Raw genomic sequence first — 17,146 nt, 5'->3', positions numbered from 1 at the left:
TTAATCCGGATCAAGCTTGAAAAACCATTTAAGAAATCCTTGCGGAGCTCCACACATTTAAATAAGACCATCGGCAAAGCTGATAGCATCGAAAGGGATGAGAATTCCATATTGCATTACAGCGCTACTATTCCTGGTCTATGTGTGAAGGCTCTTCGGTAGTTTCAACTTAAACGAAGAATTTTTATCTAACAAACCATTTTTGCTTTTCGGTGCTATTTTTGCATAAGGCAAACCCAAAGTTCTTATCAGGCATCGCCTCAAAGCATGCGGGCATTCTGCTTGTATTGTATGAAAATTTCCACATTTATTTACAAATTTATTAAAATATTTGGCTAATGGCAGGGTTAGTGCTTTCGTTGATCACAATCATGGCGAGAATTTACTTAAGTACTCAAAGTACATAACTTATAATCTAATTACTCAAAATTTGCACAAAATAAATAAAAACTTAAAGCTATTCAGCGCACGCGTACACGCTTGCTCTAACTTCTCATACGCCAGGAATTCTTTATCAGATCGGCAGCCTTTTCGGCAATCATTATTACAATGGCGTTAGTGTGACCAGCGGGTATAGTTGGCATAATCGAAGCATCCACCACACGCAGATGCTTAATGCCATGAACACATAATTGTGGATCCACCACAGCCGCCGAGTCCGTGGCCGGGCCCATCTTACAAGTGCCCACTTGATGCTGCAAACTGGAGCCATAACGACGCAGACAGCACTGCCAATACGCTTTGCTGTGAAAAGTCAAATGTTCGCAACCCAAGAAGGGTTTCGCATTGAATTCGGTGCCTATGTCGACGCATAGACTTCGTTTGTGTTATTTGAAAGATCTGAAAATAAACAAACCTGTAAAATTGCTAGCTTGATATGAGAATGCCAGCAAACTTGCCAACTGCACACCCTCCAACATGGCGCGTACATCATCTGGATCTTGCATGTAGTTGGGCTCCATACGTGGCCAATGGAAAGGGTTTGTGCTACGCAGTGAGATGCGGCCGCGACTTTTAGGACGCAAGAGTACTGGCACAAGTCCAAAAGTTTCCTAAGCGAAATAGGTTATAATGCTTTTCCAAAACTAAGTAATTAGCTTGTAGGTTGTTCACCTTTTCGTGCAGACCTTCGTAGACTTTGTAATAGAAATCATCTGGCATGCCGAGCAGATCACGCAGAGAGCCCATGTGATCGCCGCTTAGGGAACCTGCGCCCAAGCACGATCTCCATATCAGAATAGTCCTTATCTGCATTTGAATAGGAGAGAGAAATTTTTTAGTTTTGCAGCCTTGCATCTAAAAGAAAAGGCCCTTACCAACTGTCGCATTTGGCGTGCGCACAAAAGCAAATCCCTCAGCGCCACCAGGTATCGTATAAGGTCCTCTCCCTTGCAGTATATAATGCAGAATATCTGCTGGATTTATTAGGCGTCGATCATTTAAAGTCATCGTATCATTCACTAAAAATACCAGTCCATTCAGCGTCACATGATCTTGCATATTGTAGCCCACCTGCAGATCACGCACCACCGGTATACCCAGCTCTGCCAAGTGCTTTCGCGGTCCTATGCCTGACAACATTAACAACTGCGGCGATGCAATCGCTCCCGCCGAGAGTATAATTTCCCTCTTCGCTCTCACCACATACCGTTGATGGTGCTTCATAAACTCAACGCCATTTGCCACTCTAGTCACTGGATCCACCAAAGATACGCGTCACCCAAGATTTCATTGAGATTTGTAAATTTGGTCTGCCCGCTATTGGTCTTATGAAAGCCTTGCTCGTACTACAACGTCGACCGCTGCGTAGATTTGCTTGCGCACGCGCGAAACCCATTAAATGCTCGCCATTTGTGTCGGTTATTTCGTAGCCCATTTCGTGGCTTGATTTTAGAAAAGCTTGTAAGACTTTCGACTTAAAGTCTGTATAGCTGACGATCCAGTGGCCCATCACGTCCTGGTAGGGTGACTTGCGCAATTCTTTGATTGTATATTTTCGGATTTTTTGAAATACGGCAACACTTCGTCATAACTCCAACCCTTATTGCCGAGTGCCGCCCAATGATCGTAGTCTTTGCGGTGTCCACGCGTGTACAGCATGAAATTAATGAGACTCGTACCACCGACACCGCGGCCTTTAGGCCAATTACAAACGCCGCCTTTAAGGCCCTGGCAGGCATTGGGTGTCGGATCGGATTTATAACCCCAGTTGTAGCGTGTCATCTGGGTGAGTGCAGCTGTGAGGGGACACGTCACTGAAAAGGGTGATAAAAGCATGCAATGAGTAAACATTCTTGATTTGAAATTAAAATTTTAGGTAATTTTTCGGAAAACGGTAAGAAATGTTATTATCAGCCGTAACAATGGCGTATAATGAGTAGCTATTCCGGAGTCACATAGGGCGTCACTCTTAAAGTGGCTTACTGAAGGCTGACTTGCTGTGGTCCCTGTGTAAATTGGGACAAACTGAAATTTTACTATTTACAAGAAAGTATAAAACACCTCCACCGGAGCTAAGTGAACTTCGCCAATGTGGTGAGCTGGAAGGAGAACCTAAGTCAGCATTATGAGCAGACTTCTATGACTCAGTTAGCGGTGCAAGAAATGGAGTTTCAGTTCTGAATCTACCGCCGCTGATTTAATGGGTTTATTAAGGTGGCAGCATTTGCTGTTCTTCATCATCTCATTTAGAGCAGCTACTCGTGGAACGTTCTGCAAGCAAATTATTTTGTGACTTAAGTTTGCGGACTTTAATTTCTTACATTTTTGGCTAAAGGTGGGAATTTTAGCTTTCTTTAAATGATATTCCAAACATTTTCGTTGCATTGTTTTTTTTACTAGAAAATTTCAATAATTAAAAAAATGCCATTTTAGACGATCCCAAATATCTAGAAAACTAGAGCCAATTGAATAATTTAAAGGCTAGATTCTTACTCTTCGAAAAAGCTTTTGGAAATCAGCTCTCGAAAGCTTTGTTGCACAATTTTGTTGGCCAGTGTTATAGAAAATATCTCGTATGCCCTATTTCCATTAGGGATTCAAATAATAAAAATTCCAAAAAAGTCGTGAGTACCAGGAACCAGTTCCGAAATGCTCCTGAAATAGTTCTGAATAGGCTCGAAAACGGTCGAAAAAGTCGTGAATTTATTTCAAAATTATCTAGAACATGTTTTGAAATGGCGCTAAAATGATGCCAACTAGGCCCAAGATGGTACTCAAATATTCCTAAACTAGTACCATAATGGTCCTGAACTAGGCCCAAAATGTTTCCGAACTAGTTCCAAAATGTTCCTTAAATAGTCCTGCACTAGGCTCGAAATGGGCCTGAATTATTTAGTACCAAAACGGTCATCAAATATTCCCGAAATAGTTCTGAGCTGAACCCGAAATTATCCAGAACCAGTAGCGAAATAGTCCCAAGCTTTTCGTGTACTAGTCCCGATATGGTCCGGAAATAGTCCAGATGTGTTCATTTGTACACACAAGCAGCAATTATAGATTTTCTGCTCGGTTAACACAAATTTTACCCATGCTGAGAGCCTTAAAGGTTCACTCATCAAAAAGAAATCAGGCGTCATTCTATTCTTGATAAATATCATGCTTGATATTTCTAAAAATATATGTTTTCAAGTAAATTCCTCTTTCTTTCCATCTTTTTCCTGCAAAACGTTAACTTTTTTAATTTTATTTATTTACTTACCTCAAGAACGTCTCTTGATCGCCCGCTTCCAAGAGCAGCACTGTCGCATTGCTAATCTCACTGAGCCGATTCGCAACAACGCAGCCACCTGAACCGGCACCGATAATTATGAAATCATATGCGTCCGCGAATGTTTGCGTATCTGGCAGGCGCGTATTCAGCAATGAGGTTTCCAAATTGCGTGCCAAATCGACAAGAGGCTGAGCATTGATCAGCAGAGGTATGGCAAGAAGCCAAAGGTTGGCCGGGCACCAACAAATAGATGGCATACTAAGAGATGCGTACAAGTGGGGAGCAAGGAGTTGTTATGGTGGCAGTAGCAACTGTAGAGGTGACATGGAAAATAGAGATTTGCAAAATTACTTACATATTTAAATATTTGCGTAATAAATAGATAATATATTAGTTGGCACTGCGAAAAGTATAAAAATATTTTCAGCTATTTCTCATATTGTCCCAACAAATTTAAGTAATACAGTGCTATGTATGTACATATATATATATAAGTACGTATATGCATTAAACCTAGACGCATCTAACACTTAGCAGTGAGACACTAATTATGCGTGCTGCCTTTATTGCGAAATTGAGTTCTAATTTGTACTCTAAACAGCTGTTTTGTAGGCAAACAGCTCACAGTGACCTTGAGCACCATGTATTGCAATTTTTCTACAAATCCTAAAAACTAAAAATCTACACAACTGAAAGTGATAGAATTATCACATTTGTAGAGCAGAGCGCACTTGTGCACAAAAAGCTAAGAACTAAAAGCAAAATAAATTAAGACTATTGTCTGTATATGAAAGAATAAGACGAAGGCGAAGACCAAAACGAAGACCCATACGAATGCGGACAGGAACACGAAGATGACCACGAAGACGAATACGAACACAAATCCGACGAGGAAGACGAAGACATAGACGAATACGAGGACGAATATTAATCCGAAACCCCGATAAGAAGATGAGGATGAACCGAAGACGAAAGCGAATACGAACCCGGCATGAATACGAAATCGAGCACGAACACGAAGACTAAGATGAATACGAAGATGATTTATAATACGAAAAATTTTACGAAACGGATTGCCACCTACCTAAAAAATTAAGCTGTCAGATACGTAATTTCCGAATATGTATAATGTAGCTCATGAACATGGCGCCTAAAATGGGCACGAATACGACTACGAATATGAAGATGAATACGCAGATTAATGCCAACGAAGGTGAATGGAAATATGAATACAAAGACAAGCATGAAGTCGAAGTTGAATAAGAACACGTATACTAGTGACGAAAACAAATACGAAGGTAAAAGCCATAACTAAAACAAAGCGCGATGGGCGTTGGGCCTGTCGTCTGTCTTCTTCTGGCGCAGGAAGCCGTCTGGCAGTGGCGAGAAACCACTCCTTAATGGGTACTGCACAACATTTAAGAAATTTGTTCTGACAGTGGTCGCCCTTTGACAGGCAATGGCACAGCTCCGACTGTATTTCTGCCTTAAAAAAGCTTCCCATAAAAACCATAAGTCAGTCGATGGCGATCGGTGGCGGCGTAAATTTGTAGGCGCCTCCATTTGTGTTATACTATTAGGACACACATCTCGAATTGAAGGACAAGCTCGAAAAAAAAATTTTTGTCGAACCCATGGGTCCGCTTTGTTTACATACTTCGGTATTTACAGTCGGATATCGATGCTTTTGTCTCGAGGAGACATTTATTTTTTGTTAATTGGCCTCAAAATGCCTGGTTCTAGTATTAACCAACCAAATCATCTCAACTTCATGATTCTTCTATGAATAAAAAAAAAAAAGCCAAATTAAATAGATTTATTTAAAATTGTTCTACCGGAATGATCGAAGTATTTATGTTCTTCCTTAGCAAAAGTCTAATGATTTTGTCAGAGCTTTACTTTACTGATAGTATAGTAATACGTTAGTGCTATTAGAACAGAGATTTGGTGCGTAAGTACTAGAACGGGGTACTTGAGGTCAATGAACTTTGGAACAAAAAAAAATTCTCCATATCAGCATATGGGTGTTTCCATCGGAAACAACTAGAATTGCTGCAAATCATATTAAAATAAGTTTCATGAAAATAGNAATCCAATGCACATTAGGCAGGGATAAATTTCATGCGGTTCGGCCAAAAACCAAAAAAAATAACCATTTTTTCGAAGTTGACTTGCAAAGTATTTTAAAATCGGGGGCATTGTCAAATTTTCTTTTCGCTATAATCAAATGTACATTAGGGTGAGACAAATTTTACTTTTCCAGCCACCTGCAGGACAGAAGAATGTCGAAAAACAGGAGGCCCGTATTTTTTATTTTGTAATCGGTTAACATTTGCTGTGTGGTTGAGGCTTTGACGCTATCCATATATTTTAGATGGAGGAACATAAACTTTTGCTTAGAAATGATATAAAGTAGTTAAAAGTAAATAATTTTCGATCGATAAAAATTCGTTCCAAAATAAATTATCTTGCCACCCGGTTCAAAAAAATAACCAACACCAATACCGCCATGATGTATATAATGGTCTTGTCTCTTATAAAAAAAAAAAAAAAAATATTTTATGTGTTCGTAGCCATATCACACACGCAAAAATAGTGAAATTGTAGAGTTAAATTTGCATCGTATTTCTTTTGTTGGAAGCTTCGAACTGGCATGAATAGAAAAAGCATACTTTGGTATACTTTATTTTACACCTACTCTATAAAAATATTTGTAACTTTTTTTTTTTATTATTATGATTTCAATCCCCTTTAATCATATTTAGTATAAANTATAATTTGCAAACACAAATCCTCTCATTGAAGCTGGGTACATATCTTAACTGTCAATTTCAAAGTCCTTCCAAAAAATTTTTAAGAATTTTCCAAGGACGTTGACACTGAAGAGTATGTTGCGAAGTTCTGCTCGCTACTCATCTCACACGGGAGCAAATGACTCTCTGGAACACTTTTTACCATCCGCGTAAGTTTTTTTTTGAGTTGTTTATACATTTGAAGGAAAAGTTTCGTTGAAAAAATAAAAAAATAAATAAAACTAGCGGTGCATCTAAATCGGCAAATCTTTGACAAATAGTATTGGATCGTTGTGTTAATTTTATCAAATGTAAGGCAAGATTGGCTGCTAATGACTAGACGGTATTTCACAGTGTACCTCGACTGGTTCTGAAAGTTTATTTAAAAAATAAAGTCCTTAGCAAACGCGTAAGGTTTCAGCTCAGGTGAGTCAAAATGCATACTATGGTTCCATATATAATATAAAGATCCCTTCACTCACGTTCATACTATCAATAAAATATGTCTTAAATATCTGTGTTTTAAAACAGGTATGTTTATTTTAGAACTTTTCCTTCTTACTGTGTAGCAACTTATCTACATAGTTTTAAAGATCTCAACCTTGAAATGGGGCAATCGCGTATTCAGTTTTTACTTTTTTATAAACAAAAAAAAAAGAAGTATTGAACGCCAACCGGTTTACATTTCTTCAAAACTTCAAGTTCAAAATCAACTACCTGTCACGGACGTGAGAGCTCAGCTGATACAGCTATGTACATACTCTCAAAAAGAAATAAAGAAGAGGTAAAATAATATAAAACAAATAGTATGCTATAAAAATGCACGCGAAAAAGCAATCAAAACAAACTAAAATGGCAAAGACCGGTTTGGCGACGCTTTTAAGTGTATCAAAACAAAACCGATGAAACTCGGTCATTACTGCAAGCCAAAAACGGCTAAATATATACATACGTATGTGCATTCATATGTATAATCATAATTAAATACATACATACATGCAAATACTTATACATATATTAGCATATTTGTATAGGTATCACCAAAGCATCGAATTGAATATTTAACAGTTTCTCTGCGCTCATAGCCAATTATTCGTAGCAAATTTTTCCCATAAAAGCTGACACTTTCGTACAAAAATGCCAAATATAAAATGCAAAATGTGAAGAAAGCCGTAAGTTTACAATGTTATAGCTTTTGATGTCATTTTAAACTTGCTGTGCATTTTATTTACATACATTTTCGCTATTGTTTTTCGCACCGTGAAGAGGGCTTCACATGATGGCAATTTGGTCACTTGAACTATTGCGTAATTTGTCCTTGTATCGGTTACATTGTTACGGATACGGATGCTTAAGGTTTCAATAGATGCTTTATACGTACATACATACATATATACATACATAAGTGCAGTATTGACAATTGAATTCGGGACGTTAAAATAGATTCGAGCTACTTAAAAAGTGTGATCCAAGGCATATGGACCGTAGCCTCGCAATAGCTTGATAGTTTAAGAGGAATTGTTTAGATAATTACACCTCCATCAACCCCCCAAATGCCTACGACAGTGAAGCTCCGTTATATTTACTCTCAAAAAAAGATCCCTTGACCACATACAGTTCATCCTGGGCCACAATGAGCCTGCACCCATGCGGGCGACCATGAATGACTCCGATGCTATGATTGCCACTTGACTATCAGAGTAAGTGTTTACTTCTCTTATCAATATCACTCAGTTGAGCAGTTAATGGACTGTAAGTCTATTTTGGTTTAAAAAATTTTACATAATTTTTTTTTTTTTTTTAATTTTGGCCTATGTCAGCAACCACTGTGCAATGTGACGAAGTGAGAACAGCAATAAATAAATAATAATTTTTTGAACGAATGAATTCAAAAACGTTTAAATAAAATATGTATACATATGAACATTAGACCGTACAACAATACAAGCAAAGAAAAAGTTTCGCCATATGCCTTTGAGTCTAAAAGTATTTTTGCAAGGCAATTTCGAACAAAAAATTTAATTTTTTTGGTCTAATGTTAGTTCGCCTGTTTTTAATTCTTCGGTGACACATTCGGTAATAATTTTTTCTTTAAATAGTTCTACTGGAATGATCAAAATACTTCCTACTGGCATTAGGGTGTTAGGAACTGAGATCTGGTGGGTAAGTTCTAGAACAAAGTACTCGACATCAATGAATTTTGAAACAAAAAAGTTGTCTCCTCTAGACAAGAGCATCGATTTATCATACTTTCAGATCCTACTGTAGATGCCGAAGATTTTAGAAAAAATGTAAAAAAGCGACCACTAGGTTCAGGCCAAAAAAAAAAAATCGAAATTGCCTTGTGAAAATGCTTTAAAGTCAATGGTGTAAGGCGATTTCTTTTTAAATCACTCCCCATTGAAAAAAAAATCGTAGTTTCTCCCCATTGGAATTGTAGAATTTATTATATCCAAAATATTTCGAAAAAAGACTAAGATTTACGTGACCAAAAATCGAGATCTTTATAAAGAAAATTAATTTTTAAAAACATTTTTCTCCTAACCAATTACCTCAGATGATAGAAGAGGTTAAAATCAAAAGGTTTGTATAAAAACGCATGAAAATTTTATCAACCGAATCAAAATTATGAAATTTTTGGAGGTCTTTCAAATCGGTCCAGCTCACGTAAATCTTGAAATATAATAGATTTTATAATTCCGGTGGAAAAACCGCAACTTTTTTTGGTGATGCACCCTAATGTACATATATATACATATATTTTTTATATTTTACGACTTTAAAATTACTGCTGATTATTTCTGATGTTGCCATATTCTAATACTTTTCTACCTTTTTCACTTTAAAATAGAAAATGCATACATTTAAAACCAACACAGACGCATTTTACGTCAGGAAAAAAAAAAAACACAAAAATATGCACACAAATTGAGGATGCAATTCCATTTCATGCGTGTTTGCTAATGGCGCGCACGCGCAAAAATCAATTAAATTACTTGATCGTTGTGTACATAGTAAAGTACATTCAAGTAGGTAGAAGCCGAGCTACAACGCTGAGCAGCTATAAATCATTCACCTGAGCCCAACCATTAATTGCCGCGGCAAGTGTGTCTAAACAGCAAATGAAAATTTACCTACCTATGTACATTAGAGCGGGTCAATTTGTATGGGAATTTTTTTCGACTATGCGCGTACAGCAAATCTGCCGAAGAAATCATGTGTCTAAAAGCAATTTGGAATTGCAAAAATAAGTTTCTTAGCATTTTTTTTTAGTGTCTTATAAAAGTGTTTAAATTTATATAAAAACATACCACATAAGGGTTTTCTGGTATGACGAATCCATTTCTGTATTTATATTTTTCTTAAAATTTCCACCAGAAGGCGCAATCGTGAAAACTTTCACATTTTCTTCGAGACCATTTTTCGCAATTTGGCAAACTCCATATTGATTTTAGACCCATAGCTTCTTCAGATAATTAGCTTAGAATTAACAAACAGAATTAAAAAAACAAATTCCCCGCCCTAATGTACATACGTTATGTGTTGATTCATAGCATAAAATCAAATACTTATAGCTATTTATGATTTTTGCCTAGTTTATGCTTTCGCTACGACTTAGGTCTTTTCACGCATTTAATAGCGATATTAGTATTTACTCATTCATAAAATGCAAAAAATGTTTACTTTTTCAGTGCAGTATAATGTATACCCTATTGGCTTTTGTTTACCAATGCATAAAGTAGCAAGCACGCACCATGAAAAATGGGCAACACCCTAGTGATGCCAATTTGCAGTAATAAGATAAGTAGCTACATACATATCGAGCTCTAACCGCCACAAAAAAAAAATTATGTAAGCGAAATTTTTTTCTATATTATTTTTAGGTATGTGCCGGATAGAGATTTTGCCAGATAGCCGCATTCCGGATATCCTGTAAAAAATAAGAGCCTTCCCTAAAAAAATTTCACAATATTGTTTTATTGAGTTTTTTTGTTTAGCTTATTATCTGCTTTTTCGAGCTGAACTACCCAATACATAATTAAGAATACAAAATTTCTTCTCTGAAATCCAAGTTATGATATAATCCTGTATTATAAAGATAACTTCTCCGTCTGCAACCCGGATTTATCGATTATTTTTGGTAAATAGAGGAGAAACGTCAAAGACAAAAGATAAACAACGATAAAAATTTTTGCATGGTTACATATCGTTGGCTTAGTTCGCAAACGTGCTAAGTCAACTTTTTATGAAAATTGATATTTTAATGCAGTTAGATAGCACACAACTCAAAATACATCATTACAAAAACAAAAGTTACCGTAATGTCGTTCTTACTTGTTGTTATGCAGTGGTATGGAAATGTGCTAAGTAAAAAAAAAAAAAGTAAAAATCAAGAAAAAAATATAAACGATAATTCGAGAAAATATTAAGATATCTCAACGAAATTTGGTATGTACCTTTATACAAGGTAGGTTGGTATTAAAATGGGGCTGTAACTACGCCCACTTCCCATATAAAGGTATTTGCGAAAAATGCAAGGACTACGATATTTCAGTAAATATTGGATGCAAATTGTTGAAAATTGGTATGTGAAGCAGAATTTTGGTAAAAGATTATTATTATGAAATTTTTGGAAAATGGGCGTTAACCTCCCCCCCCCCCACTTACGATGAAATGCTGTATCTCAGTAGCCCATTCACCAATCATTACTAAGCTCGGTACGAGCCTTGCTTAGGGTCTAGCTAAGAAATCTGTTGAAAATCTTTGAAATCGGGCAATAACTACGCGCTTCTGCCATATAACGGCAATTTACAGATACACAAAAACTGCGATAAATCAATAACTACTAAAGCTAATGGACTCAAAATCGATTATTGCAATGACCACTGGCAAAAAATTAGACTATTATAAATGTTTGGATATTGGGCGTGGATCCGCCCACTTATGACCAAAAATGTGCATCTCGGTAACGGATTTATCAATTTCTACCAAACTCGATGCATTTAATGGCCTTGGTACGAAAAAGAAATTCGTTGCAAATTATTCAAATCGGACTAAAATTGCAAAGGTAGTTTGGAGAAAGTTGAAACGACGATATATCATACCTGCGCCGGGTATATAAATTCGGTGTCGTCCAAACTTATACTTCTTTACTTGTTTTTAATTATTTTCCTTTATAAATGGTACATAAATTTACGACTTAAAATAGTTATTTTTGTTAACAGCAATGAAATACGACGGTATTGGGTTATTATTCATTTTAAAACAATAAAATATATTTAAAATAAACAACAAAATCTTTTAACAATAAAAAACCGGTTGATAGAAAATGTCCTAAGTCCACATGAAAAGAGCAAAATCATAAAGAGAAATTGTGGTAAGTCCCGAAAGAGCCCAAAAGTCCGGAACAGCTATATTTTGAAATTGGCCGATTATTGGCACCGAAACAAGGCGAACTAAGGAAGAAAACTGCATTTACAGATTAGGAAAATATTAACAACGAAAACAGTTAGACGGTTTTTTGTCCCTCCTGAGAAACTAAAAAAAAAAATGGACGTTTGCGAACTAAGCCAACGATATATTTTTTCTTCCCGAATCGCCCCGTAAACTCGTTTTTTTTCTGACATCAATAAATCTTAAAGCTGAGTAGATGGTGAACTAAATAATTCGAAAATATAAATCAGTTAGCGTGAAGAACGACGAATTCTAGTGAAATCTTTAATTGAAGAGCGAGACCAGGATATTTGGCAATGCTTTGAGGAAATCGCCAACGGCTTTGATACTAATTCCAGTTTTTCGAGTAATGTGGATTGCCAAACGATGGAGAAATGGAGAAATATTTACAGCTAACCCTTATACCCAGACAAGAAGATCCTTTAATTTGGTGGAATCATAGACGGCTGCTGTTGTTGCTGTAATTGTTGTAGCGGCTACAACAACCCCGCCCAAATCGGCTAGTATCTCAGTCGTTGTCGTCAAGCTCAGACGTAGCTGACGGTTGCAGAGGTTGCCTTATGAACCTCTGAACTTCGTCCGTCAGATGGCCGCTGGGGTGTAGCGGTTAGCAATGCGCGCCAACATTCCGCAGGCTAGGGTTGAAGCCCGGTTCAACCCAACATAAAAAGCAAACAAAACCAGTTTTTTTTCCAATAGCGATCGCCCCTCGTCAGGCAATAGCAAACCTCCGAGTATATTTCTGCCATGAAAACAGCTTCTCATAAAAATACAATCGTCGTTCGGAGTCGGCGTAAAACTGTAGGACCCTACCCTTGTTTGACAACATCAATGCGTACGCCACAAATCGGAGAATAAGCCAGGCCAAACACCAAAAAATGTGTAAGCACCAATTCTATTATTTTTTTTATTGAAGTCGCAAAGAATTTCCAAATTTGTTTACTTTGGAAATGATTTATATCAGCGAACCACCTTCCTCAGTGAATTCAAAAAGAGTGTTTAGTGCACCGGGTAGCATTTATGTTGAAAATATGGACCGGTAATGCGGAAAAGCCTATTTTCATATTGAAATATATATAAATTTTTAACTCCTAATTGCTAATTAGATGCTATTAAATTCGATTATAAAAATGTAAAAAAAAAAACTGAACTAAATTTTTGAATAGAATCTTCTATAATAGAAGTCGGCAATCCGGCCAAATTTTAGCCAGTATATGGCCGGATAGTCGGATAACAAAAAAAAAATTAGCCAGATTCCGGATATCTACCAGATACCCGGCACATCCCTAATTATTTTTGATGCAAAAATGCATCTAGATGCTCTAAAACCATTTCTGCATCAAAAATAAAATTTTGAAATTTTAAATAATATTCACTTACATACCTACTTCTTTTTGGCGGTTAGGGCTCGATATACCTACCGAAAGTAGTTTGGCTGTATAATTTCACCAGAACATAACCATGGCTTGAATATAATAACTAACACAGTTTTAGATTCTGTAGAACTATCGAAGCAGTATGTGTCTAATTAAATAGCAGAATTTTATTAAGATGGTTATTTGATTTCCACTGGCCAATTTTTTAAACTATTACGAGCACAAAATTTCTAATTTTGTCAATGTTGTTTACCTTTTTCTGTCAAAATTTCTTTTCGATTGGCTAATTTTTTTATCACTCTTGCTTACTCCATTATAAATAGAATTTCTTTTTTTTTTTGTATTCTTACTGAACTTTAATTCATAGCAATAACAATAATTTAGTTCTTAAATTCAGTTTTTGTATTCCACCCGAAATCTGCTTTGCCATCACGTTTGTGCCACTTTCTCGCATATAAGTAAATATGTATGCGAGTAAAGAAGTGCCAGCAAATGTTTCTTACACCTTTAAGCATTTCTTGTTCACCCAATATGGATGCGATGACCGATATGGGCGATATCAGTAAAGTGTTTAAAAAATTTGCTTGCGGAACGGGAAGAAATCCATTCCCGGCATTCTCGATAAAACCTAGAACTCCCAAAGATTCAAAAAATCTTCCTTAAGAACATTTTATGAAATTATCATCTTTTTATTGTAATGTTTGTATTTTAGTAAGAAAATGAACAGCAAAGCAAAACAGAATAGCCGGAACATATTCGAATGTTATGTATGTTAGTACTTAGGACTTGGCTTCACTTGGCATTTTCAATTGTCCTCAGTTGGCAGAGAAGAGGAACGACTGGCGTGTTTTGTTGAACTCGGCCAAAATCGCTTAGGCGGTAAGAGCGCCAAAAAATAACAAGAAAAATAATGGATGTTCTGGGACGCCCTATATGATAAAACTGTTGCGCGCATCACGAAGAAAAGATATTAGTGAGTTGCTACAAGTTTGAAAATTTAAGTTTAAGTAATTTGTTAAGATAAAGTAAATAGACATATGAATGTCAAAAGAAGAATATTTAAGAAAGCTTACAGCCAAAAATATTCTCGAGGAGGAAAGTGATAAGATGAATATGATTGAATGGATATATTCAAAAGACTCTATCTACATTTTTTTTTTCTTTTGAAGAGGTTGCTCGAAGCGATGTGTATATTCGAGACTGCAATTATTTGTGATGTGTTAATGCTTTTTTAAAGAAGGTTGCTACTACAGGCTTTATCAAACTTATCCATAGAGCGATACTCAGCAAATCAACGCGTAAAAGTAATCGAAACGTTTTGCAAAAAGGACCATTCTGCAAGAAGAACCAAACCAAGAACTAGTGTTGTGCTCTTCACTAGAAGGATAAGGTTGGATGATCTCACTCCCCTTACACTTAAAGGAGTCACAATTCAGAATTCTCCCGAAGTGAAGTATCTAGGAGTAATTCTGGATACAAAAGTATCATGGAAATCTCACGTGGAGCACAAGACCTCCAAAGTATTGGCAACATTTTGGCAATGTAAACAGGTCTTTGGCAAAACGTGGGGTCTGTAACCAAAAGGAATCCTCTAGATTTATACCTCTATGATCAGACCCATAATCAGCTATGCGTCAGTGGTATGAAGGAGCAGACTCTCAATCAATGGCGTGGGAAGTCTGCTTGCTAAACTTCAAAGAACTATTGCCGTGTGCTGTACGGGAGCTTTTTCTACAACACCTGGGGCTGCTCTTGCATTTACTTTGTGTCTTCATACGTGGGGAAGCCTTAAAGGCAACCTGCAGACTAAAAAAAACGGACGAAGTTAATGGGGATAAGCTTCACTTTTCTCTTGCGGTGTATGCTTCGGTCTTCCAGGCTGAGGTATTTGAAATTTATGCAGTTTACGTGTCTGTAGTGACAGCCAAGCTGCACTTAAGGCATTGGCCAGCCCTCTAACTACTTTCTAACTAGTTCGGCAATGCACGTCTCGACTAAATTATGTTAGCAAACATAACGAGCTTGTTGTACTCTAGCTGCCAGGTCACTCGGGATTATCCAAGGTAATGAGACATCTGACTATTTGGCCAGAACTGGTTCAGACCTGGAATTCATTGGGCCGCAACCAGTTATAGCACTCCCATCTTCCTCCATCGTCGAAGCCACTATCAGAAACTGGCTGAATACTTCGCTCAGCAATGACTGGGAGGTATCGAGGGGCTGCTGGTGGGCAAAACTCATGCCGCAGTGTTGCGCGAATTTTTAAAGTATCACGTTCGGTATGAATTTCTAGCAACGTTTCCTCAATTGGGTAGTTGCAACAATGTGGTGGGCTTTGAAGGGATAAATAATGCCATTTGCCTAAAAAACATCAAGAAATTAGAAATATCATTTCGAAAATTTTGGTTGTTTTTATTTATAAAAGAAAAAATCTGCGGTCTTTTTCACCCTGTATTTTTTTAGCAGGTAATAACTTTGCTAAGAAGCGGTTTCCTTCGTTAAATGTAACGAAAATGTGTGACAACTGCGGGGAGGAAGTGTTTGTATAGAGCGCCTAAGCGAGGCATCAAAAAGTAGAAATTTTCGTTGCTTTCATATAGGGGCAGAATCTATGTAAGTTTCTAACTCGGAAGTCTAAGGTGAAAAATATCCATACCCTGCAGAAAGTCGTTAAATATAAATACATATTCAGATTATCAATTAACTTTACACTTTCATCACGATTTTAATCTGAAATATAAACATTTCACTGTTAAATATTTTTTAATAACTTTAACTTTATCACAAAACACCAAGAATGTTTCACAATGGCAAACAATTTTTTCGTGTTAGTTCATTACACTCGTTGATTTTTTCGCAAGCACTTACATGAAAATTTTAGAATTTGCACCAGAAAATTGTTTTAGATTTTTTTGTACTTAAATATTTTTTATTTTTAATTGTTTGCCTAATCACAAATAAAATTTTACAATCTAAAAAATTCGTTATCGCGATCGTGTTCCGTTTTCTTCGACTTAGTTAATTTGCAGCGCTGCGCATGCGCATACGTTACACCTTCGATCGTTCGATTGCTATTGATTGCTGTGGTCAGTTGCAGTGTATCTCGTCAGCTTCTCTACGCCGAGGCGGTCAGTTAGCGTTGCCAAAGCGCTAATATCATCATCATCCGAACTACATAGTATAATGTAATAGCGGGTAGCGCTTGCAAGTCGGTATTGGGACGTTTATCAGGCACTTGCGCTATTCAAATTGTTGCTATTTCTCTTCATTTTACATACATATTCGTGCAAATTATGACAATGCAAGATTTTCAAGTTCAAATCCAAATGCGCACTTAACTCCCAACATTATTACACATATGTAAATAACTAATCGCACTTGGAATTTTCAAATTTTCGTTATTTGGCACAATGTGAGCTGTTGCACGCATTGCCTTTGTTGTTGATGTTCAACTGTGTTCGCATATATTTTACTTTTGATTTAATTTCTTGAATTATTAAGCTGCGTATTAATGTTAACCTTTTTTATTTCAGTTTTTTCTTTTCTTTTTCAATGACTACATACATAAATCACAGCACTGTATTTGGCGATATGCAATATAAAACCTATAATGTCTAACACAATGCGGTGGTGGGAATTCATATTTAAAGCAAACTGTATAGTTGCATGAAATTACGATTATTTTAATAACACTTATGTATGTTTAACGTTAAATTAGGCTACTTCGGGTGATCATCCCCTGTTGGGACCACAAAAACTTCCTTTCTTGCCAACTCGTCAGTCACGGCAATTTCCCCCAGTGTAGGTTTCTT

At 36.6% G+C, this 17,146-nt stretch overlaps 1 pseudogene; it reads right to left on the bottom strand.

Annotated features, from left to right (window-relative positions):
- Nucleotides 1-310: 310 nt before the first annotated feature.
- Nucleotides 311-16,240, bottom strand: LOC108376299 (glucose dehydrogenase [FAD, quinone]-like; annotated as a pseudogene).
- Between the last annotated feature and the right edge of the window lie 906 nt (nucleotides 16,241-17,146).

Source organism: Rhagoletis zephyria, unplaced genomic scaffold, assembly GCF_001687245.7.
Source record: "Rhagoletis zephyria isolate East Lansing unplaced genomic scaffold, Rhagoletis_zephyria_1.1 Rzeph_scaffold_10219, whole genome shotgun sequence".
Taxonomy (NCBI): Eukaryota; Metazoa; Arthropoda; class Insecta; order Diptera; family Tephritidae; genus Rhagoletis; species Rhagoletis zephyria.
The sequence above is the reverse complement of the archived record's forward strand: the minus strand, read 5'-3'. Positions and strand labels throughout refer to the sequence as shown.